Raw genomic sequence first — 22,675 nt, 5'->3', positions numbered from 1 at the left:
GGCTGGTAACAGCACAGCAGATGCCAGGAAAGGCCACCAGAGCCATCGCAGAAACATTCGCAACCCCTTGAACGCTGTTTCGTTAACACCCCTTCTCCAGACGGAAGCGGCTCCACACTGTCTGTCACCGCCTCTGTCCGCAGCCAGAACTACATACAAAGAACGTGGCGTTTGAGGCCACCGGCAGAACCCCACATTGCCTCGGTCGGTGACGCCTCCCCAGCAGCAGCCTGGAGCTCTGTGACCCACAGCACCCGGCTCAGGCCCTCACCCCAGGGCTTCCACAGCGCCTTTTACCCTCTTCCTCACCCTGCCGCCGCCTGACACCGCGCGGAGCAACCCGAAAGGCCTCACTCGCACAGAGTTAAAACGAGCGAAGGAGAACAGAGGGAAATCAACGTGAAACCGACCGGGGAAGCGCAGGAGGCCCTGCTCACGCTCCAGCCCAGGGGCGGCGGGTTCCCCTCCCTCTGCGAACGGCGGCTGCCCGCGGGAGGGCGGCGAGGTCCCCGCCGGCTTCCTGAGGGGGGCTCCGGCCTCCCGGCACCCTCGGGCTGTCCGTGGGCGCGCAGGGACCGGCCGCTCGGCGGGAGGGTGCCGCGCCATGGGGCGGGAAGCGGCCAGCAACCGGCACTTGGACCGAGGGAAGGGCCGCGTCCCGGCCAGAGCCGGGCCCACTGCAACCGCCGCTGCGGGCTGCGGCCCGACCGCCGTCCATGGGAGCTGATGCCGTGCGAGGCTGGCCGGGGCCTCCAGAGCTCGAGCGGGGCTGCCTGATGGGAGGATGGAGCCAGGAGGGGGCTGGTCTCTGCCCCCAGGGAGCAAGGGATGTGACAAGAGGAAATAGCCTCAAGCTGCACCAGGGGAGGTTTAGATGGAGATGAGGAGCAATTCCTTCCCCAGAGGGTGCTCAGGCAGTGGAACAGGCTGCCCAGGGCAGTGCTGGAGTCACCGTCCCTGGAAGTGTTCACACACTGTGTAGATGAGGCCCTCAGTGCCATGGGTTAGTGGTGGCCTTGGCAGTGCTGAGGAGCGGTTGGACTGGATGAGCTTAAAGGCCTTTTCCAAACTCGTTGATTCTGTGATTTACATCAAGATTACATTTGGGTTTCCAAACGGGCACTAAGTTACTTGCTTGTACTTAAATCTGTGCTAACAGTAAGATGCAACTGCCAACTTGCTTAAACACTGACACTGTACTGGAGTACGTGGCTGGCTAGTTGACACAACCTTCTAAGACAATGCCTAATGGGTCAGCTTTATCAAAGTGAGTGGAAGCCAGCCACGGTTTTCCAAGTGAGCAAAGCCACTATTCTGGAATTCAGAGAAACCACATTTCTCCTAGAATAGAAACTTTGGTTCACATAAAAAAATCCATAGCTTCAGGTGCTGCAAGTAAGTATACCAGGTATTTCCTAGTACCTACAAGGTCTCATTATCGCCTCTCGGACTGTAACTGTGTCTGATACATGCCAGTCAGGATCCATAATGCTACCAGCTCCAAAAAAGAAAACTGGAGCTCTGCAAGAGCTAATGATTAGAGAGCTATTAGAAACATATATACACACACAGAGATCTTTTATCCCAGCAGCTAAGTGACAGCCAAGTGGATTTCAAAGAATAGGGAATTTCTACATGTCTGTAACAGCTGGATGTGAAGTGCAGTAATGCCTCAAAACTGAAACATGCACGAGTTTTCATGACAAAAAAAAAAAAAAAAAAAACAAACCAACAAACAACTAACAATGAGACTTGGTTCTGATGCATTTAATTGACTGAATGTTCTCTATAGAGCAACATGAAGACACTGGTGTAATATTGAACAACCTGTGTCTTCAGGAAGACAACTTGAGACCAGACAACAGTCAAGGTGACATTACTGCAAAAGAGAACTTACTGCAGCTGTCACGCTCCGACTGACAGTTCAAACGTAAGGATTTACATTCTTCTGTCACTCTCCTCTTTCCTCTGCCCCTCTTCTTGTTCCTCTGCCTCTCTTCACATTCCTTTGCCAATCTCCTCATTCCTCTGTCACTCTTCATGTTCCTCTGCCCCTCTACACTTTCCTCTGCCCCTCCTCGAATTCCTCTGCCCCTCTTCGCATTCCTCTGCCCATCTTCACATTCCTTGACCCTCTTCGCCTTCCTCTGCCCTTCTTCAGGTTCCTCTGCTCCTCTTCACATTCCTCTTCACTCTTCTCGTTCCTCTGCCCCTCTTTGAATTTCTCTGCCTACCTTTTCATTACTTTAACACTCTTCACAATACTATACCACTCTTCCCATTCCTCTGCCCCTCTTCACAGTCCTCTGCCACTCTACACATTATTCTGTCCCTCCTCTCATTCCTTTTCCACTCTTCTCATTCCTCTGCCGCTCTTCTTGTTCCTCTGCCGCTCTTCTTGTTCCTCTGACATTCTTCACAATCCTCTGACACTCTTTACATTCCTCTGACCCACTTCGCATTCCTCTGCCCCTCTTCACATGATTCTGACACGCTGCACAATCCTCTACTCCTCATTCCTATACCACTGTTCCCACTTTTCTGCCTTGACACAAATCTTTGCCAAATCCTCATTATCCTCTTGCCGTTTTTACAAACCTCTGCCGGTCTTTGCGATCCTCTGCCCCTCTTCACATTTCTCTGCCGCTCTTCACATTCCTCTGCTGGTCTTCACATTCCTATGACACTCTCCACAATCCTCTGCCACACTTCACATTCCATTGCCCATCTTAATCCTCTGCCACTCTTCTACTTCGTAGGCCCCTCTTCTCATTCTTCTGTCCCTCTTCACAGTCCTCTGCCCCCTTCATATTCGTATGCCCCTCTTCAGATTTCTTTGCCAATCTTCTCATACCTCTCCCACTTCTCCCACTGCTATGCCCCTTTTCACATTCCTCTGACCCTCTTCACATTCCACTGCTCCTCTTCTCATTCCTCTGCCACTCTTCACAATTTTCTGCCACTCCACAATCCTTTGCCCATCCTCATAAGCCTCTTACCCATTTCACAATCCTCTGCCGCTCTTCAAGTACCTCTGCCCCTCTTCACAGTCCTCTGATAACTCTGCACAATCCTATTCCACACTTCACATTCCTTTGCCCCTCTTCTCGTTCCTCTGCCCCTCTTCACAATTTTCTGCCACTCCACAAACATTTGCCCATCCTCATAATCCTCTTACACTTTTGACAATGCTTTGTCATGATTCTCTGCCCCTCTACCCATTCCTCTGACACTCTGCACAATCCTCTGCCACGCTTCACATTCCTTTGCCCATCTTAATCCTCTGCCCCTCTTCTCGTTCCTCTGCCCCCCTTCAAAATTTTTTGCTTGTCTTCACAATGCTCTGCCCCTCTTCACAATCCTCTGCCACTCTTCAAATACCTCTGCCCCTCTTCACATTATTCCATCACTTCTCTCATTCCTCTGCCTCACTTCTCATTCTTTTGCCCTTCTTATTTACCTGCCCCTTTTCTTGTACCTCTGCCACTCTTCTCCGTCGTCTGCCACTCTTCTTTTTCCTCTGTCCCTCTTCACATTATTCTGACCCTATTCTCGTTCCTATGCCCCTCTTCTCAGTCCTCTTCCCCTCTTCTCGGTCCTCTTCCACTCTTCTCAGTCGTCTGCACGTCTTCTTTTTCCTCTGTCCCTCTTCACATTATTCTTCCCCTATTCTTGTTCCTCTGCCCCTCTTCTCAGCCCTCTCCACTCTTCTCGTTCTTCTGCCACTCTTCTCAGTCGTCTGCCCCTCTTCTTTTTTCCTCTGTCCCTCTTCACAATCTTCTGACACACTCCTTGTTCCTCCACCCCTCTTCACAATCCTTAGTCCCCTTCACATTCCTTTGCCCATCTTAATCCTCTGCCACTCTTCTTCTTCCTCCGCCCCCATCACAATTTTTCCCTCATTTTCACAGCCCTCTGCCCCTCTTCACAATCCCCTGCCCCTATTCAAATTCTTCTACACTTCTTCATGTTATTCTTTCAATTCTCTCATTCCTCTGCCCCTCTACTCATTCCTCTGCCCCCCTTCTCATTCTTCTGTCCCTCTTCTCGTTCCTCTGCCCTCTTCTCGTTCCTCTCCCCTTACTCTCGGCACTCTGCCACTCTTCTTAGTCGTCTCTCCCTCTTCAAATTTCTTCCTCTATTCTTGTTCCTCTGCCCCTCTTCTCAGTCCTCTTTCACTCTTCTTCTTCTGCCACTCTTCTCAGTCTGCCCCTCTTCTTTTTCCTCTGTCCTTCTTCACATTCTTCTGCCCTTCTTCTCATTCTTCTGCCCCTCTTCACAATCCTGTGCCCCTCTTCACCTTTCTTTGCCAATCTTCTCATTCCTCTCCCACTTCTCACATTCGTACGCCCTTTTCACATTCCTCTGACCTCTTCTCATTCCTCTGACCCTCTTCACAATCCTCTACCCCTCTTCTCATTCCTCTGCCACTCTTCACAAATTTCTGCCACTCCACAATCCTTTGCCCATCCTCATAAGCCTCTTACCCATTTCACAATCCTCTGCCACTCTTCATGATTCTCTGCCCCTTTTCACATTCCTCTGATATTCTGCACAATCCTATTCCACACTTCACATTCCTTTGCCTCTCTTATCTTTCCTCTGCACCTCTTTACAGTCCTTTGCCTCCTTCACGTCTCTTTGCCCATCTTAAACCTGTGCCACTCTTCTACTTCCTCTGCCCCTCTTCACATTACTCTGCCCCCTTCACGTTCCTGTCCCCCTCTTCAGATTTCTTTGCCAGTCTTCTCATTCCTCTTCCACTTCTCATATTCCTATGCCTCTTTTCACATTCCTCTGACCCTCTTCATATTCCTCTGCCCCTCTTCACAATTTCCTGCCACTCCACAAACATTTGCCCATCCTCATAATCCTCTTACCCTTTCCATAATGGTCTGTCATGATTCTCTGTCCCTGTTCCCATTCCTCTGACCCTCTGCACAGTCCTCTGCCACGCTTCACATTCCTTTGCCCATCTTAATCCTCTGCCCCTCTTCTCGTTCCTCTGCCCCCCTTCACAATCTTTTTCTTGTCTTCACAATGCTCTGCCCCTCTTCACAATCCTCTGCCACTCTTCAAATTCCTTTGCCCATTTACACATTATTCCATCCCTTCTGTCATTCCTCTGCCCCTCTTCTCATTCTTCTGTCCCTCTTCCTATTTGTCTGCTTCTCTTTAAATTCTTCTGCCCCTCTTCTCATTCCTCTGACCTTGTTCTTGACCCTCTTCTCAGTCCTCTTCCACTCTTCTCGTTCTTCTGCCACTCTTCTCAGTCGTCTGCCCCTCTTCTTTTTAACTCTGTCCCTCTTCACATTCTTCTGACACTCTTCTCGTTCCTCTGCCCCTCTTCACAATCCTTTGCCCCCTTCACATTCCTTTGCCTCCTTCACATTCCTTTGCCTATCTTAATCCTCTGCTACTCCGCTTTGTCTTCTGCCCCTCTTCACAGTCCTCTGCCCCCTTCACATTCCTGTGCCCCTCTTCAGATTTCTTTGCCAATCTTCTCATTCCTCTGCCACTTCTCACACTGCTATGCCCCTTTTCACATTCCTCTGACCCTCTTCACATTCCACTGCTCCTCTTCTCATTCCTCTGCCACTCTTCACAGTTTTCTGCCACTCCACAAACATTTGCCCATCCTCATAATCCTCTTACCCTTTTCACAATGCTCTGTCATGATTCCCTGCCCCTCTTCCCATTCCTCTGACACTCTGCACAATCCTCTGCCACACTTTACATTCCTTTGCCCATCTTAATCCTCTGCCCCTCTTCAGAATCTTTTGCTCGTCTTTACAATCCTCTGCCTCTCTTCACATTATTCCATCCCTTCTCTCATTCCTCTACCCCTTCTTATTCGTCTGCCCCTATTCACATTCTACTTCCCCTCTTCTCGTTCCTCCGTCCCTCTTCTAGTTCCTCTGCCACTCTTCTCATTATTCTTCCCCCCTTCTCTTTCTTCTGTTCCTCTTCACAATCCTCTGCCCCCTTCACGTTCCTCTGCCCCTCTTCTCTTTCCTCTGCCCCTCTTAATTTTCTGCCACTCTACAATCCTTTGCCCATCCTCATAATCCTCTTACCCTTTTCACAGTCCTCTGCCCCACTTCACTTTCCTCTGACAATCTGCACAATATTCTGCTACACTTCACATTTCTTTGCCCATATTAATCCTCTGCCACTCTTCTCATTCCTTTATCATTCCCCCTTCACAATTCTCTGCTCCTCTTCACAATCCTTTGCCACTCTTCTAAATTACTCTGCCCCTCTTCACATTATCCCATCCCTTTTGTCATTCTTCTGCCCCTCTTCTCGTTCCCCTGCACTCTTCTCAGTTGTCTGCTCCTCTTCTTTTTCTTCTAACCCTCTTCTCATTCCTCTGCCCCTCTTCTTCCTTTGCCACTCTTCTCAGTTTCTGCTCCTCTTCTCTTTCCTTTGCCTCTCTTTATGTTCCTCTGCCTCTCTTCACAATTCTTTGCTCCTTCTCTCATTCCTCTGCCCCTCTTCACAGTTCTTTGCTCCTTCTCTCATTCCTCTGCCCCTCTTCACAATTCTTTGCTCCTCCTCTCATTCCTCTGCCCCTCTTCACATTAATCTGTGCCTCTTCTCATTTTTCTGCCGCTCTTCACAAGCCAGAACCCCCAGGGAAATGGAGCCAAGGGAAGAGCAGAGCCCCTCCCACTCCAAGCTTTCACTGGGCAGATGAGCCAGGGAGAGCCAAGGCACAAATTGGGCTTCGAGGTGCGAGATCACCAACAAGAACGAAGCCCAAAGTGGAGCCCTGACAAGGGGCTGTGCTCAGTGGTACAGAGAAGAAGCAGCTACTCCCAGGGTCACCCTGGGAGTCTAGAAAGCTTCCTTCCCCTAGATGCGTTCACAAGGGACCACTTGCGTGGAGCAGGCGCAGCCAGAATGGACCAGAGGAGCCCTGACAAGTGGTCCTGCTCAATGCTCAGAGGAAGGCAAAAAACCCCCCCGGGACCAGTGCCAGTGTGTCCAGGGGGAAAATTCCTTCCTGACCCCAATGTGGCGATCGGCTGTTCCCTGAGCATGTGAGCAAGACCTGCTCCCGGGCCACAGGCTGCGTGCGCCTACCAGGATGATGCCCAAGCCCTATTCTCCCTCAACCTGGGAGAAAGTGGTTGACCGAGGAAAAACCTCTGGCATTTTGTGTTCCCTAAAACGGTGTTTGTTTTCCTAAGTCATGACTGAGATGTGGCCTCTCCTCCCACACTCAGTGCCTCTAGAAAGAAAGAAAATAAACATGTCAGTCTCTTACAGCAAGGGTCTTTTACAGTTTATTTCCTTGTGCCGGGATAAGACAGAATGACTGACAGGCTCACTCACTGTCAGCTTTTCCTGTGTTATTTCACAGTTAACATACACATCAAGCTTCCGTACACCTAGCTGCTTGACGTAAGTGCCCAGAGGTTTGTGTTTCAGCCTGCCTCATGCTGTTTCTGATAGTCTGGATTGGTGATGTACAGTATGAAGTTCAGTATTTAAGATCAAGCCCTCATGAAATTGTGTTACTGATTGAAGTCTGCTGAGAAAGGCAATAAAAGTAAAGCATGCAAGATCAGAGTGAGCCTCAAATAAAGGATGCTGCCAAGATTTATTAATGACCCTAAAGATTCAATACAGCAGGAAAAAGTAACCGGAGCATGTAACACCCTGCTACACCCTCACCTTCTGCCAGACACTATAGGAAGTGATCTTGGAAGACCCTGCTATGCTTCTAGCCCTTTACACAGTTACAGTCATTCTGGTTTTCTCTACCCTGCTGCTAACCTGAGTGTCAATCTAAAAATGCTTTCTGGAGTACATACCTATAAGGATGCATACCTGTTAGCAATTCCCCCATGAAAACATTTGAGCTAGTCAAGACTCAGCTCAAGTCAAGACTTAGTGTAGCTGACCAGAAGCCTTAGATGCTCACCATGTGAGGATCATCCTCTGATGTTGCTGTAACAAAAGGTTTTTCTCTTTTCCCAGGTAGGGCAAAAAAGTAATCACCACATCCCAGGAAAAGAAAAGCCACAGGAGATGGCAGGAAGAGGAATGCCTGAACACCTACCCAGCAGATAGAGTGCATCTGTTTGGGCAAGTGCACTACTTTAGAGCAGATACAGACACATCCGTACACAGAACCCTCTGGTGAGGCAAGCTTTCCACTGCAAGCCCCTCCTAAGGTCAGGATGCCACAGAGGAATTTCATAGACTTACAGACCGATTTGGGCTGGAAGGGACCTTAAAGCTCATTCAGTTCCAACCCCTTGCCATGGGCAGGGACACCTTCCACTAGAGCAGGTTGCTCCAAGCCCCTGTGTCCAACCTGGCCTTGAACACTGCCAGGGATGGGGCAGCCACAGCTTCTCTGGGCAGCCTGTGCCAGCGCCTCAGCACCCTCACAGGGAAGAGCTTCTGCCTAAGAGCTCATCTCAGTCTCCCCTCTGTCAAGTTAAAGCCATTTCCCTTGTCCTGTCCCTACAGGCCCTTGTCCAAAGCACCTCTCCAGGTTCCCTGTAGCCTCTTTAGTCACTGGAGCTGCTCTAAGGTCTCCCCTTAAGTAGCCTTCTCTTCCCCAGGCTGACTCAGCCCAGCTCTCTCAGCCTGGCTCCAGAGCAGAGCTGCTCCAGCCCTTGCAGCATCTCCATGGCCTCCTCTGGCCTCGCTCCAACAGCTCCACATCCCTCTTGTGCTGTTGCCCCAGAGCCAGATCAGGACTGCAGGGGGGGTCTCCCCAGAGCACAGTAGAGGGATGCAGCCCAGGGCATGTTTGGTTTCTGGGCTACAAGCACACGCTGCCAGCATTCACATCTCCCGGAGTTCCTGCCTGCAGCTGCCTTAAACTGAAGCAGAACCTGGTGTCACCCATACTGTGTTTCCCAGATTTATTTGCAACAATGAACTCTAGAGCTTTCGGTTTTCATTTTAAAATCAGGAAAAGGAGATTCTATTTCTCAAGTCTCCTGATAGGAAGCAGTTTCCAGGCTTAAAAAGGGCTCCAGTACTTATAGTAGTATTTGGGGTCAAAAAAAATTAACACTGTGTTCCTGAAACACTCTGCTAAGCTGCCACAGCAGTGAGTAATGGGGCACCTTGTACCAGACCTGGCTCACACCATGATGCTCTCCATCTGTGAAGTCCATTCCCACACTGCACAATAAGCACTAGCTAACCCCAGCGTTTCCTGGAGGACTTCCAAAGCCACGTTAGTCCGGAAACCGGGATTTTCTCTCCGCACATCCCCACTCCCTTTGATTTCATAGATCTTTGTAGGTACCGCAGCCGTGGAGACCAAGTTTGCCTTGGGAAGCTGAGTCCAGTGGCCACTAGATGGGGATAAAAGAAAGGAAAGCCCATATCTCGGGTGAAAGGACAGCGAAAAGGGGGAAGAGGTGCTTCTTCAGGAACCTCAATGGATACGGGAAGTATCCATTACTTCCCCTATGGGTACACGACAATGGATACAGGAAGTCCTGCTTTGTTGAAATTATGCATTTATATTGGCAGACGCTGATATTTACCTGCAGGGCTCAAGTGAAGAAATATTCCTCTCTCAAAGTGTTTTCTCCATACAGAGAAAATGAGGAATTCTGCAAAAAAGCACCCCCAAAACCAAAAAAACCCCACACTTCCTTTGTTTCTCTTTTGTGGGATACCTCTAAAACGGGAGCTGGCAGCATACTGTGTGAAATACTTATGCAGCAGCACTAACCTGTCCTTTCCTCTCTATCTCTGCACGTACCCCAGTTGCAGACGGTCCTGGGGCAACAACAAGAGCAATGCAAGTAAGCATCTTGTGCTGTTTGAGGTGTTCTTTTGAAGACAGTGACTGCTCTGAATCATTGGCACTAAACATTTGGTGTGTTTTATTTTTGAACACAGCTCAGTGAAACAAAACAAACTGCTGAAGTAAAAAAAAAACCAACCTAAAAGATAACAACAAAATCACGTGCGCATTTCTTTCATATTGCTACCCATTGTTTCCAAATGTCAAGTGTAAACACCTCTAGTTTTGTTGTTAGGTGTATCTGGACAGCCAAAAAAGGTACTCCAATCTTTTAGATGCTGTCCCCACAATCTGAGCACAAGATGTATCTCAGTTACACACACAGACTTGGTTAATGTTGCTTCAGTCAGTATTTGTCCTTCTCCAGATCATCACAAGGTGGAAAGTTCTGTTTGTAATACAGTACCCATCACATTTAGAGTGCAGACATGTCAACACTTTAGACCTTTACCAAACTAGAAGCTACATAGCAAGGTGAGCAGGCTGGCAGACACTGCAGCAGTACAACATAACCCTGCTGGTAGTTTTGCCAGAATGATTGATTACTAACTCTTAAAAATACAAAACCCACCCCAAACCATAAAAAGCTGTGTATTTCATAGAGTCATCAAGCGGTTTGGATTGGAAGGGAACTTAAACCTCATCCAGCTCCAACCCCCTGCCACAGGCAGGGACACCTTCCACCAGGTGGTTCAAGCCCCTGTGTCCAACCCGGCCTTGAACACTGCCAGGGATGGGGCAGCCACAGCTTCCCTGGGCACCCTGTGCCAGCGCCTCAGTACCCTCATAAGGAAGAGCTTCTGCCTGAAGTCTGATGAAGACTGTAACTCACCACTGCCGTTGTTTCTGTGGTAACAAGATAAAACAGCATTAATAGTGTAATTTAATGGCTAAATTAAATCAGTACTCCAGCTAACAAGCCTGACATGTCCCCATTCGCCAGACATTGTGGTGTAACAAAGGTCTGTTCAAATTTGAGTTACCTCCTGACACACAGCCTTTCCCTGGAAAGGCTGGAGCTAAACCTGTGGATGCTGGTTGAGCTCTATCAGTATTTCTTTTAGGATACAGAGAAGGTGAAATATGGTCTTCTAAGAAAGCTGGCCATAAGCACCAGGAATTTCCACTGCAACTATAACTTTATTTTTCAAACCCTTCAAGGCATTTTGTTCTGAAATTTTGGCCAACAACTTTAATGCCCTACTTTAAAGATTAAAACAAGATATTTTAGTCTTTTACGATAACAGATTACACACCTGCAGATCAACAAAGAACTCTTACTAGCACTAACACAGAAAACCAAAGCAGTGCCATACGTCAGATTTATTGCTTATCTCGTACTGGCAATGCTTACGTGTTTCAAAGTATGCCTTGAATTCTATTACCCTTCACCACGTCAGTTCAAATGGGACAGATCCCTTGGCTCATGCAAAATGAGCATCTCAACAGCTTTGCTTCTCCTCTAGGTCACTGGAACAGCCCAAAAGGGAAACCAGGATCCAGATGATGCTTACATGAAAGACACAGGAGAACAACATATGCTGAAGCACACAATTGTATCCAGAAATTAGGAAAATCTTAGGAGGGCACCAAACTGAGAGAGGATTCAGCTGTAGGTTGCATTAACAATGATATAACAGCTGCAGTTGCTTGTTGCAGCTATATGTATTCATGCTTAAGAGTTAATAATAACTATCAAGTTCCCTTCAAGACCTGCCGCAATAAGACGAGCGCTTAATTATAGCTCAGAACAATAACCTTTAGTCATGCCTTGTGTTGTAAAAATCCCAGTGTCAGGCTTTCATGCAATTACGCCCTTGATAAGCAAATGTGAGTCACAACTGTTAGCAGCAGCTACAAAAAGGCAGGTTCCTCTCTGCGGTGGCAAGGGCATGCAGACCAAAAAGACCTCCAGAATGCAGGGGAAGAAACAGAAATGGACAAGAAAATGCAAACACAGAAGCATGCCTGTAACTTCCCCCATAGAGTTTTACAAATCACACTTGGACACTTCAAGGAAACACGTGAATCCAAAGCAGAAAGAAAACCTTCATCCTCAACCTGCCACTTCCAAACACATAAGAAAAATTTCTTTTTCATAAGAAAGCCCACGCAGCACCAGGCGATGGTGGTGGCACGCAGTGCTCATGGCAGCCAGTCACCACCTTCCTCAGCAGCAAAAAGAGAGGTTTCTCTGAGCCACAACACAAGAGCTACTGTAGTAAGACAGCCCAAAGGTACCTTCAGCTTGGTACATCACCTGCAACAGTGGCCAAGCCCTCGCAAAACGAGTAATAGCAGCAGAGGTGTACAGCTATAATTTTCTCAGAATAGCTTCCCAACAAGGGCCTGCAGGAACAGGACAAGGGGAATGGCTTTAACCTGCCAGAGGGGAGACTGAGATGAGCTCTTAGGCAGAAGCTCTTCCCTGTGAGGGTGCTGAGACGCTGGCACAGGGTGCCCAGAGAAGCTGTGGCTGCCCCATCCCTGGCAGTGCTCGAGGCCAGGTAGAATGGGGCTTGGAGCAACCTCCTCTAGTGGAAGGTGTCCCTGCCCGTGGCAGGGGTTGGAACCGGATGAGCTTTAAGGTCCCTTACAACCCAAACCAGTCTGTAAGTCTGACTTGTCACAAGCAGAAGGAGATGAGACTGGAAATAGAAAACCTTTCTTCTAGAACAACCCCACCTCCCCATTTGCCTCAGTTTTGGCGTGTGGCAAGGAAAAGCCTGGTTTATCTAAAGGTTAATTTTTAAAAGGACAAAACTTTAAACTGAAGAGGTATTAATGACATGCAGCAGTGCAGAATTATGCGATAAAGGCACAAAATTTTAACAAGGGAGAAAAAACTTGCTAGCTCAACATGAAGCCAAGTGGCACAAAGGCACTGCAATTCCATCTTGAAATGTACAGTCCTATGCATGGTTCTTTTCCCCCCTCATAGCCCCACCTTCAAGCTCCAAATACCCTATTTCCATGGAGTCTCTTCAGACAGCTACAGACACTTACAATGCAGGCCCCACACATGCAGCCTAGAGAATAATACAGATCGTTCGTGAGCTGAGGCCATGTCAGATTTTAAGGGGGTGCATGACACACACTCATGCTTGGTGAATCACCAGCTAAAATGCCAACGTGATGGCAGGAGCAGCTACTAGAGAGTTAAGGGTTGAGTCAATTATTTTTCTGAAATGCAAAATGCATGAAATTGGGGTCTGCCACAACACAAGACTCGAGTTCTTTTTCTTGATCTACCTGAAATTAACTATGTTCCCATATTTCAGCCTAGAGGAAAACAAGGCTTATAGGCTCTCCAACTTCTTCCTCATTTCTTAACTCCATCAGATATATCTGAATCTAAAGGGGTGAAAGTGGGCAAAGATGCAGAGCTAATGCAAGTTTCGTGAAGAGGTTTGGAGGAATAAGTAATGAAACCTCCTCTCCACCGTGGGAAGGATTGCAGCATTCACTTAGCAGCCATCAGCCTCTACATTCAAGTCCCAAACTGGCAGGAGATGAGAGCACACGGGTTCATAGAACAGCTCACATTAGGATACCTGCCTCCCTCTGCTCAGCTGCCAGGGCTGCGCCCTGCCTGTGAGCCCACAGAGATGTGAGCTGGGTGCCCTTTGCCTCAGCCAGGTGACAAGCTTTGTGTCAGGAGCTGACATTTCATCCGTGCTGAAGGCCGACAGAGCAGGACCAGCAGATACATGACACCGAAGCCTGTCCCTGGTAGAAGGACAGGAAGAGTAGCAGTGCTCAGCAGCTGAAGAACAAGTGTGGGGGAGGAAGACTAACAGGGAGAGAAGAAAGTGAACTCTTTCTGCTCCACCAGCAGCCCACTTTAACTACAGATCTCTAGAGAAGCGCTAAAACACATGTAGTAGATACAGGCTTTCAAGCAGCAAAGCCAGGTCCACAATGCAGGGTGGATAGTCCTTCACATTCTTGCTCCATCTGTTGTTTTTCTCCCTCCTGAAGAGCATAAACCACATGTTCAACCCTCAGGCTAATCTTTTCACATACCACCCTTGAGGCTCAGCAGCAAACCTACAATTGTGCTATTCAGTAGAAAGAAATCCTCTTGACCACACCATTTCCCTGGACTGTAGATCTCTGTACCACTCACACCTCACAGGCAGCAGCTTTTAAACACTCACAAGCTGTGCAAAGGAAGCTGTTCACATGGATTAACTTCTCATTTACACTGAAGACTATTTAAGTCATGATTTCTAGCCTTTGGCCGTTTGAGAGGATTCCTTTGTCAGGTATGAATGATTTGGAAGACAACAAACACAGTGTCTCAGACCAAGCAGTTTAAACGCATTTATTTAAAACATTATTGCTGATAAAGCGGGGTTTTATTTCAGAAACACCTGATTTTTTAGCTAGCTGTGAGCCTTCCCTCATCTACCATAGAACAAGTTTCAGAGTGAAAAGTTAATAAATTCCAACTTCGGAGATGGAATCAAAAGTGGTAAAACCCAGTCGAGATCAGTAAGTTTTTAGGCCTGGGTAGCTTATGGTGTCCTTTTTCAGAGCCATGAAGGTCGCACTCCAAGCCCCAGTTCCCCTTTCTAGACAACCATTCCTCATTTCCCATAGGCCCAGATACACTCACTGTGATGCCATGAGGAGGCAGGAGGACTCACTGAGGCAGTTCTCTGGTATTTAGTGGCACAACGGATACCCCATCTCTGGCAGCGTTCAAGGCCAGGTTGGACAGGGCTTGGAGCAACCTGACTAGTGGAAGGCGTCCCTGCCTGTGGCAGGGTGTTGGAACAGGCTGAGTTTTAAGGTCCCAACGCAGTCTGTGATTTGATGATTTGATGATTTTTTAAAGTCACAAACCACTCACACAAACAAGTGGGACTAGATAACAAACAGGATTTTTAAAAAGGCATCTTCTGATACTTCAATCTGACTCAGTTTCTATAACAGCAGGTCCTAAACTATGATCTAGGTACGCTGCCTATTTGTTGTCCTGCAACTTCTCATCTCTGTCTGTGCTATTACTGTATTTCTCATGGCTGTTTTAAATTCAAGGTAACACTGATCTCAAATACTAAGAATGAACCATCATTTCCTCTAACAAAGAGCTGTGAGCTACTATCTAGATGCTTGTTATACTCATGAGATCAGAAACTCATAATCCCTAAGGCTGCTACACGGGTTAAATAAGAAATCTTGGCTGATAAACTGTCTATATTGCAGCTCCTTTATGCATTTATGTACATAAATATAAAGACAAAACAACTCTGTGTCCTGCACATCGTTTTAGACAGAGAAGACACAGATACACACAAGTAGGCAATTAAGATGCTTGGAAGATTTTGAAGAACTGACAGAAAGACAAATAACCAAAGAGGAGCGAAGATGTATCACAAAGATAGTTCTGCCATTGGATGTTTTCTTGCTGCTTTCCGACAGATGTTCATATCATAAAATAACACTGTTGTACTTTGTCTTCTGAGCTTCCCATTCTTTGTGAACTGTGACAAATCTGTGCAAAACTGAAATACCATCCTAATCTTATGTTGCAATATTAAAAGAAAATGCCATCATGTAACATTCCGATTCAACAACACTGGTAGTATTAGTCAATGTCTTTCCTTTAAAGGCAAGAAATATATCAACGTGGCAGCTCTCTTCTGCACGTTCAGAACTTCAGCGCATATTTCTCCAAATATTTACAGTATCCAAATTTGAGTAATATCAATTTCAGTACACACAGGCTAGAGAAATTCACTACCTAAGTATGTGAGTACTAACTATGCATGTACATCATATAATGTCTGTGCAGTATGAGCAGAGCACAGGAATTCAGCTACTTCTTTACACTTTGTCGTGGTTTAAACAAAAGTCACACAGCCCGTCCACTCACTCCCCACCCTCCCCCGCCTTCTTTCCCTCCCGCTACTCCCAGAGGGATGGAGAGGAGAATCAAAAAGAATGCAACTCCCACGGGTTGACATAAGAACAGTTTAGTAACTAAGGTGTAACACAAATCACTACTGCTACCACCAATAATAATAATGATAAAGGAAATAACAAGGGAAGAGAATACAACACCTCAACACCAGCCGACTGATAACTCGCTCCACCCCACCCAACCAAGCACCGACCGATACCTCCTCCAACCCTGCAGTCCCAGCCCTTCCAGGTAACTCTCCGTTACATCCCGGGCATGACGTGCTGTGGTATGGAATACCTCTTTGGTCAGTTTGGGTCAGGTGTCCTGTCTCTGCTTCCTCCCGGCTTCCCCTCCTCCCTGGCAGAGCATGAGGCTCACAAAGTCCTTGGTCAGACTAAAACATTTGAGCGGTAACTAAAAACATCGGCGTTATCAGTGCTGTTCCCAGGCCAAAAGTCAAAAACACAGCACTGCACCAGCTACCAAGAAGGAGAAAAATGACTGCTACCGCTGAACTCAGGACACACTTGTACAGCCATAATGTACTTTTGGTTCATCCCTAATCATGACTACAACAACCAACACTCAGACTGACTGATTTAGCAACTGCTTGGCACAAACCTGTTTCATGGCACACTGGAGTGCAGACTGAGTAACAGTTCCCCTTGCCTTAAAACCCACTAACATTTCCACTTCAAGATTGCCTTGATACTTGATTTTGATATAATCTTCGTGGGGAATGAGGTGGGGAAAGCAGCAATGCAAGAGAGGGTTAATTAAACCAACACACTCATCCACTTGGTCAGTTGGGACTATTGCCATAATGAAATGCTTTTATATGCAGCAGCCTAAGAAACACATGCCAATTATTTGAACTAAAGTGGATAGACTCATGGCACCATCCCATCCTCTGGGATACTCCAGCATGTCAGAAAAGGAAAGAGAAAGATAAACAAAAATCAGCAGCAAGAAGAGTGCTGTTTCTTCTTTGTTCAGCAGATAAAGAAATAGAGAAGACTAAGAAATAGGTTTAAGTTAAAACAGCTCTTCCCCAAGAGCTTCACATGTACAGCTCTGATCTATAACAATATAGCTTTTATGCTCGACCCCACTCTTAAGTGCAGAGGACAACCAAAGTTTCTGAGAACAATAACTTGCTTTCAGCTAAATGTTTAACATGAGACAGAAAACATTGTTATGGGTAGAAGAAATGGCATTCTCGTAAAATTGCTTCTCCACATTTTGTTCTGTAGGGAAAATTCAATGAATTTGTTTTCTTTTCTTTAGGTTAGCATAGGTCCTACAGCTAGCACATAAGGGAGAGAAGCTTAAATTATATACTGCTATTATCTATAGGAGTAATTCCCTTTTAATCTCAATGGGAAGCAACTTCTCCCCAAGGTAGTTAAATCTTTGCAAGAGGAAACTATTAGCTTTGAATTTGATGTGTAAATTTTAACTCTTTATAAGCCTTAACCATATTGATGGCTTCAGCAGGAAACAGTAAAGGATTTCCCTTTTCAAGCTGCCCCCTGTTGTTTGCATAAATTGCTAATTTAACCTTGGAGCAAGTACATGTTCTGTCAGTACACACCTCAGAAAAGGTCTGTCGACTCAGTGTGACAAATCACTTCCCTTTTTACACAATCTGAAACTTCAGGAATAAGCACAGTGAATTTGTTATGTGAAAGCTCGACTTCAGTTTAATATTAATTCCTTTGTGTTCAATAATAGATTACTCCTCACATGTTTCATTTAGCTAAGTCTCATTGAAAATACACATCTTCACTTATGAAGAGAGCAGGTAATTTGGCAGTATCATGGACTACTGTTACAGGTACCTCCTGGCAAAATTCTCCTGTCATAGTTTCAGGGTAAATTATAAACCATGCCAGATGTCATTAGGTTCTTGTGTTGTTATGAAACACTAATTTCGATTTATTCAACATACTGCATTACGGCATACACACAGCTTAGCATTCACAAGAACTTTGAACAGAGGATAAAGAAACACACTGGTAAAAGCAGTTGGTTACAGCTAAGCTTGCACCTGTAAGGTAAACTCTGGCTTTGGTCCAACAAAGTGCGCAAGCTGTAGCTTAATTTGCATCGTACTTTGTGTTCAACATCCAGCTACTACTGGATCACCTAGAAGCTGAAATTTCCTTTTCACGAGGTGTAAGCACATTTCTTTTGACTGAGCCAGAACTTACAATCTTATGACAGTTTTAATGCTTTATGGGGGAGGAAACAGTACATGATCCACCACAGAATCTTCCAGGACAAATTGCTCATTCAATATTTATTCACAGAGCACCTTTCACTGCTTTGCATCGTAGTTGAGTGTTCTAAACTAGTGTTGAGTGTACTAAAACCAGATGTGCTGTTTCAAGAAAACATGATGCCACTTGAACTCAGTAGTTTTTTCTGCTCGTAAACATTAATTGTGCCCTTAAAAGCTTCAGCAAACCTACAAATTCAAACCTGTGACATGTTACTTAGTCCTATCATTTCTGATATCCAGGACAAATGAAAATAAAACTTTCAGCTCAATAGCTGTCAATGAGAAAGATCTGAGTTAATCTAGACCATTCATCTAGAGATGGAATAATACTACATTAAGTAAGTAGCCTTTATTAAGAGGTTAAAATTAACTTCTTGGCATCTTTTAAGTTTCTAAGCATGAAATCATTAGTGCAGCTTACAAGATGTGGAAGAGAAATATTTTGGTACCATAACCAAAGTAGTCTTTCCCTCTGTGAACTGGAACACAAGCTGTACTGTTACACTGACACTTCAAAACCCACTCTGTTTCTCCTCTTTTCTCATCCCACATTTCCTTTTAGCTATTTCAAGAAATTCTTTCATTGTCTATCTCATGAAAAAGAGAAATAGATTATTATGGAAGAGCTTATAACATAAAAAGTCAATGCACTAGATTGTAATACAAAAGTTATCTCAGATACACTTATATTTGAGCTTCTGATGAATTATTGAGTTGTTTATAATTTCTAGGATTTCCCTCAGTAGTAAAACATTGGCAATGTGCATAAGCATGTAAAACTATTCATGAGGTACATTCATCCTGTATGCAGTTAAATGAAGCTTTTAAGTCACAAAAAGATTTGGCTGTGAGACAGTATGTTTAAACTACATGAAATAGTAACCAAAACCACAAGACCACGTCTGTCATATTTTGTTCCACTTCAGAGCAATCTCAGCTTGCAAGGCAGATCAGTTTTCTAACAGAGAAAACTAGGGCTTAAACTTTTCATTTAGAAGGCCACAAAAAGAATCACAAAGAGACAAAGTATCTTTCGTACTTACTGACAGCTGTTTTAGCTCACAAAGTGCTATGAAAATTACTTTCTCTAAAACAGCGCTCCTTTCATTAATCTTTTATTTTTCTCCTGAAAACAATCTTATATCTTAATCCTTAAAATTATTTTTCAAGTTTTGGTTTTTTTTTTTTTTTTTTCTAATGAGTATCAACACGGGAACATTCTAAATTGCTTAAGCAAATTAAGTATTTGCTACAACCGCACTTGATCAACATCCCATTTTTTTCCCAACAAGTGAACAAGTACAACCAAGTTTCTTTCAAGAGTCATACAGAAGGAGAAAGTATAGAATCACAGAACTCCAGACTGGTTTGGGTTGTAAGGGACCTTAAAGCTCATCTGGTTCCAACCCCTGCCACGGGCAGGGACACCTTCCACTAGAGCAGGTTGCTCCAACCCCATTCTACGGGGCCTTGAACATTGCCAGGGATGGGGCAGCCACAGCTTCTCTGGGCACCCTGTGCCAGCGCCTTAGCACCCTCACAGGGAAGAGCTTCTGCCTAAGAGCTCATCTCAGTCTCTCCTCTGGCAGGTTAAAGCCATTCCCCTTGTCCTGTCCCTACAGGCCCTTGCCCAAAGCCCCTCTCCAGATTTCTTGTAGGTCCCCTTTATATATAGATTCTGCTCTGTATGGTAGCAAGTAAGCGAAGAATCTGCTACCGATTTGAAAACTATATAGGCTCTGCTGTGCCAATTTTGAAATGGAGAAGAAAAACATCCCTTATTGCTTTAATATTCATGTCCACATTTTCTAAGTGGACCCATTGCTTTGAGAGACCAACTAGAATTACCTGGAACAAACCTTATTTTAGTACAGTATCTGTTTGTTAGCTGATAAAAAAAGTCACTATGTCTTGATTAATGATACTAGATGATTCCATCAACATATTTCTGTCTCACGGGTTCCAACTCTATTTTCCAGTTACGCATTCCTATCCAATTCCTATCTCTGATTTAGAGGTGAGCAAGGCACAATTTCTCAATGTCTACTGATCACATGTGGAAGTCAATAAATCTCTTTTCCATAGGTACAAGCAGTTTGCAAAGATGAGACAGTTTGCTCTGGTCGTCAACTGATCCTGAACAAGGAGGAAAATACAAAAGGATCAATAGAGAAGACCTTTGGTATTAGGGAACCCAGACCAACTGGTGCAGCTTCCTTCCCTATTGATCCGAAAAGAATGCTGTTTGACTGTCACTCATAATCCACATATTATCTACTACTCTTTCTAGCCAAAGGGCTAAGACTGTGCCATCAGCAACTCTATAACATACCCCAAAACAAAAATCAGATACTACAGCTCGAAGTCTAAGGAAACAGCATCAAAGGCAACATGGAAGGCCTGGTAAATGACAGTTGTAAGTCATTAATAATTTATCATGGCTCTGTTTCAAATACTGGCATTTTGCATGACTTGGATCATGCCTATTTGAGATCATACATCACCTATCATACAAGTGTGACTTTGTTAACTTTGAAATAAAAACTGCTAGACAATGTGCAACTCTTAAGTCGCCCAAGCAAGGGAAGTACAGTATGATTCCACAGGCGGTCTGAAATTGGAAGCCTGACTGATTTCTGACTTTGAAAACTGCTCTCCAAATCACTTACCATGTGTCATTAAGATCCAGCAGCAGTTCTCTCTTCAGTCAACTGAAGCCCACAGAGCTGCACTGCAAGCTTAAAGACCAGTATGCCAGCTTCATGTCCCGTGTCTGTCACCTAGCTTTTACGTACCGTTTCTCACTAATTAAAAGGTACAGTGATTCCTCACCACGTCACACTTGAGTTAATACATCCACACATCTTCTTTTGCACCATTATATTTGCATGGATTGCTCTTGAGCTCTCCAGTTGACATACTGCCTTTCAAGAAGGGTATAGTATAACCCAGTGAGTGCCTACAGGAAGTCCCAAGTGGGTGCCCAATGATCTACAAAAGTCTGACTTCAAAGTATGAACTGAAAACCAGCTGCTTAAGCTGGAAAGAGACATGCTGAAGAGAAACAGTAATGTTTAAACATCTAAAAGGTAGCTATAAAGGAAAACTTCTGGGTACATCCACTGCACACAGGACATACAGCAATGGGGTTTAAACTACCATCTGAATCATTCAGGATTCCTAGCAATCTTTGCAACAGTAGCAACAGCTACAGGAAGTTTTAAAGAATAAATTAGACATGCATTTGTCAAGAAAGATACAGAAAGTTGATCATTCACCTTTAGAACGAGAACACTAGACTACCTTCAAAGGTTCTTCTTTTACCATTGCTGCCCTTCTGTGTACGTCTATGGCCAGCAAACACAAGCATCATCCTCAGCTGTACACCTACAATTATGCATGCATATGCACATCTACCTATGCAAATCTGTTTCTTTGTTACAGACAGTTAAAGGAGATTAGTCATAGGTAAGCCAATTTACATAGATAGCATCTGAAAGTTAAACACCTCAGTTCCTTGCAAAGCATTAGCCCAACAGATCACTGTTAGCAGTACGTAAACCCTTACTCCAAAACTGTATTCTCTTAAATCTTATGAAAATTTGTGCTAATATAAAGCCCAACTCATCTATTTGCTGACATTCTCCTCTTATTAAAGGTACTTATTAGACAGCAAAACAACTGATTTGGAGCACATACCATGACAAGTCAAATAGCCAACTTTGGTAGCAGTTACGTATTACTTCTCAATAAATGTTACCGTTTAGTAGGTATATAGGTAGATACATGCTTATAAATGCATAAGCACTGGAAGAAGTAATCTGTAACTGGTAGATTAAGGGCTCTGCAATAGCAAGCCACCTAGATCCATGTGCACAGTACAGAAACATTCTTCTGATTAAAACAATACAAGCAGCAGTACGAAAAGGTATTTGGAATGTCTTACTTGCAATCCACTGATATAATGTTTACAGCAGCAGTCAGAACACTGGCAAACTACCTTTTCTGTTCCACAGAGCCTTGAAACCAATATGCATCATCTGTTGACAGTTGCCATTAACAAAAAGCATTATGATCAACAAAAGTGTGTAGTGCACCAAAAGTGACATTTTTGAATGTATCACATACAAGATTCTCATTCTCAGTATCTATAAGGTTATACAATTGTGAAGTAACTGCTGAAAACACAAGTCCTGGAGTCTGTCTTGGATTGTATTAGGTTTTAAAGTGTGTTTTACTGCATTTTCCCCCAAACTGTTTCAGAAATAAAGAATCTTGGTAAAGTAATTCTCACACACTGCAGGAACACAGTGTTTCTCCTACTGGGAGCGGAGTACAAAAACACTCTTATCTCTATGTCTGAGTGACCGAGGTCACAGGAGAATCTGTACTTTTCCACTGATTAAAAGGTGCTTTGTGCCTGTGCATACAGTTGCCTGGTAACTTGCTCTGAGCTACTGCATATTAATCACAGAGACATGCAGGAACACAAAGCTGGCCAATTTGGTTTATCACCCAGAATAGGTCACAGCAACACTAAGGTTTTTTGCAATTCAAGAAGTTTAACACTGAATTCACTGCAATTTAGGTATGTGCTTATATGGTTTGATGAACGGTACTTTTATGAATAAAAAGGAAGCAATAGAAGTAATTTGTACAATAAAAGTTATCTATATGTGATTTTAGA

General features: G+C 44.9%; 1 protein-coding gene across 1 annotated transcript in view; it reads right to left on the bottom strand.

Moving 5' to 3' along the window:
• Positions 1 to 21,944, bottom strand: part of LOC136014910 (uncharacterized) — a 41,895-nt gene extending 19,951 nt beyond the window's left edge. Inside the window, exon 1 of the mRNA XM_065680066.1 lies at positions 21,935 to 21,944. The gene's annotated coding sequence lies outside the window, so the exon portion shown is untranslated. The remainder of the gene's footprint in view (positions 1 to 21,934) is intronic.
• Between the last annotated feature and the right edge of the window lie 731 nt (positions 21,945 to 22,675).

This window comes from Lathamus discolor, chromosome 5, assembly GCF_037157495.1.
Source record: "Lathamus discolor isolate bLatDis1 chromosome 5, bLatDis1.hap1, whole genome shotgun sequence".
In the NCBI taxonomy this organism is placed as follows: Eukaryota; Metazoa; Chordata; class Aves; order Psittaciformes; family Psittacidae; genus Lathamus; species Lathamus discolor.
This window is presented reverse-complemented; position numbering and strand designations above follow the sequence as displayed.